Here is a 3538-nt window from a genome sequence, read left to right as displayed (position 1 = left end):
GTTTCACTCTCCTGTTCCCTCTTCTTTTCATCTCTCTCTTTTCTTGCTCCTCAGCCACAGCGTTCTCATTAATTCTTGCTGATGTTCAGTTTCATTTGACCTTTTCTTTCAGTTTGTTCATTTTTAATCTCCTGTTACTGAGCACCTTCCCTACAAAACACTTTGAAGCATTTTCTCTGCATAGTAAATGATTTTGATGAGGCCAGTATGTAAACTCTTCCTTGTATTTCCCCCTTTTACATCACACATGTGATTGAAAAAGGGGAACTCTCACAAGCAAAAAGCGTCAACGTGTTTTCAGATACAAGCAGAGAGAGTGCCCTGCACAAAGCATCTGAGCTGAACTGACCAGCACAGCAATGCTACAGAATGCTACTTTAAATGAATTTACAATGCCATTTTCCTCTACCCATTGACAACCCCTATAAAATGAGGTCAGCGGCCCATTTTGGGTTTCTGAAAGGCAGTAACAGTTTTGGGTCACTCGCCCTGTTGTTAGAACTTTCTTTTTTGGTGAAAATGCGAGAAATGAATGAAAAGCCATTAGAACAAACAAGTAGTAAAATCTGATACACGTATTAATGTTTCTTTTTGGCCTACTCAAATTATGCTTTGATTGCCTTGCAAAGTATAATAATATTTTGACAAGAAGTCACATCACTTTTTTTAAAATAAAGTTTTGTCTCAGTGTCCAAAAGGCAGATTTGATATGACTGTGTGTCAACAGTTGGTGATATTTCACTGGCAATTACTCATGTTTCGTACTGAGTGTTCCAGTTCAACTCATGCTTAACATTGCAGAAATGAGGAACAGACTTTCGCTTTTTTAAATGAGTGAGAACTAAGACGAAGAACTTAAAGGGTAAAAAGTAGGTGTTCAGTTTGGGTACAAGTCGTTATTATTTCTTTTCTCTACAGAGCTGTTGAAATTTGTCAATAATGTTTCGACTGCATAAAGTTTGAATTGTATTCCTTTCCTGATAACAACCGACATTTGATTCAGAGGTTTGATACTTTTTTCTATATGCAATGACAACACTGCACTGTTAAGCATGTTTGTGTTTGTCTGTTCACTCTGTGACATACAATCCTACGGTACATCAATAGCTGTCTGAGGCGAGACCTCCATTACTGGTTTTGTGTTGCATGCATCCGAGGCCCATTGCTCGGAAATGTCGGTTCCTTCTCTGATCTGTGTCTCCTCACATGCCACTGCGGCACTATGGGACACCTCCTGGGGCTATTGGTGTTGACGCTCAGCAACTGAAAACCAATCCATCACACAGAAAAAAAGGGTTAGGGAGGGAAAAGAGGGAGGAGAAAAGGGCAAGCCAGGAGGTGGTGAACAAAACAATGGCGGCACTGCACTTCATGGTTTTAAAGGCTATTCATCACAATGGTCCCACTGTCAGGCTCCCTGCCTGTATATCCGTGGAGGGAATCAAACCCATGCCAAACTCATTAATGAGCATGGACGTGGAGGAATGAGCCATCATTAAGTCACACAGACAGACTGCAGGTGACCACAGCCACTTGTGCACTATCCGGTGCTGTGAAGTAGGCATAGCATCTTCAGTGCAGACACAGGACATTATTGGGTCTGTTGTCCACCAGTTGAAAGGCTTAGATTCCATATCTGTGCAAATCACTTTTCTGTGACCTTGATGACAAATTTGTGAAGGAGATTTTAAGGGAAGACATAACAATGTTCAGAGAATCTAACAGCACTTTCAGAGGCTGCTTTATGAAATGTGGAAGCTATGATAGGCTAAAGACAGACCCCAAAAAAGATTATTTTATATGACTTGCTTCAGGGTTTCATCCTTTTCATGTATTAATAATTATGGACAACCTGGTGAAAAGGGGTTCCTATCCCTTTATTTCCAAGGTTGGTACATAAAAAAGATGTACAAATGTTGTAATAAACACAAAAGAGGTGTAACATTCATGGGTTTAATACATTATTTAGTCTTATGTTAGCAAGTTTTGGCAGAAGATGAAAAACACAGCAGTAATGTCCATGATGGTGTGAGTGGTGGCTTTCACACAGACACTTAACTTTGGTTAGTTAGGAACTCTCCAAAGCAAAGCTGATCAGTTGTCAGAAACCTGTATCTGACGGTTGATTTGGAAATGCTGTGGTACAGAGCTTCACTGAAACTGCTGTCCCTATCCTGTCTTCCAGATGGCCCCGCCCCTCCCTGAGCCTGGTTCTGCTGGAGGTTTCTTCCTGTTAAAGCGAGTTTTTCCTTCCCACTGTTGCCAAAGTGCTTGGTCATAGAGGATCATATGATTGTTGGGTTTATATATTATTATAGGGTCTACCTTACAATATAAAGCTCCTTGAGGGGACTATTGTTGTGATTTGGTGCCGTGTAAATAAATTGCATTGAATTGAATTGAAACCTGTACTCAGTTCACCTGATGTTGCATAGATAAAGTGGCAGGCAGTGACTTTCAGAAAAAGGCAGCAGAGCAGATACACCAGGATGATGGACTGTTGATCATACAATTTAAAATCTGTACTTAAGCATCTGAATTGTACTCACAGAAAAAAAAAGAAAACTAGAAAAAAAAAAGAACACTAGAAAAAAAAAAAAACTGTCCAGATCACATGATACACGTGACTAATGCCGGTATTTCATTACACATTACTACACAGAAGCATTATTAAAAAGGAAAAAAGTATTGAGTTGTGAAAAATATAGGTACTTTTTTAAGCCCTTTTAATTTGTCACCAGTTTCTTTCTAATATTTACCATAAAAGATAAGAGTACTCATTTTGAAGTTCTACTATCGCCTCTGAGTCAAACTCAAGCACAAATGCTTGTTCGATATCATCTCGTTGCAGTTTTGGCTCTGCTGAAAATGCACTCAGACTAAACAGTTTGTCAAAATACCCCAATACAGCAGTTCAGAGCCCTCAGCCATCTGCTGTTGATGAAACAGTCACAAAGCTGGGGTGAGGAGGCTTTCAATTATTCAGCTGTGCAGTTTCCTACACCTTGTGTGGGTATCCTCCCGTACTGTTCTACAGTCTCTCTTGTGTCTTTCATAAATGCAGATCAGTTTTTCTTCCTACATTTCAGTGACCTAGTAGAGATCTTGTCTTTACTGCAATAGTTTGCCTACTTATGCATCTACTAATTGAGTAAGTAAAGTGACATTATCTGGTATAGATATTATAAATAAAGTTGGCCAGTGAATGCCTACCAACAGCCTGAACTTCAACAGGTGTTATGGCCCGTCTAGGCGCGGCCAGACCACAACATAAAGGGTGATCCATCCCCGTCCAACCCCAAGCAGCACGTCACACACTTACTATTTTGTGACAGTGATTTATTTACAATAGGTGCGGTTAAACAAAGGAAGGGAGCATATCATAGCTTCAGGGTGAACCCAAGGCCAAAACAACAAACATAAGCAGCCTATCTCAAAAATAAACGAAACTTACCTACTCAAAGGAACTAAACAAAACGACAATCACTTTCCTCCCTACCTAACAAAAACAGGAGAAAACTGATTAACCAAAAAGGCG

This window comes from Rhamphochromis longiceps, linkage group LG16 (genome assembly GCF_057381845.1).
Source record: "Rhamphochromis longiceps isolate RC_006_pf linkage group LG16, R_longiceps_female_GT1.1, whole genome shotgun sequence".
NCBI classification, from domain to species: Eukaryota; Metazoa; Chordata; class Actinopteri; order Cichliformes; family Cichlidae; genus Rhamphochromis; species Rhamphochromis longiceps.
Note: the sequence above shows the minus strand (reverse complement) of the source record.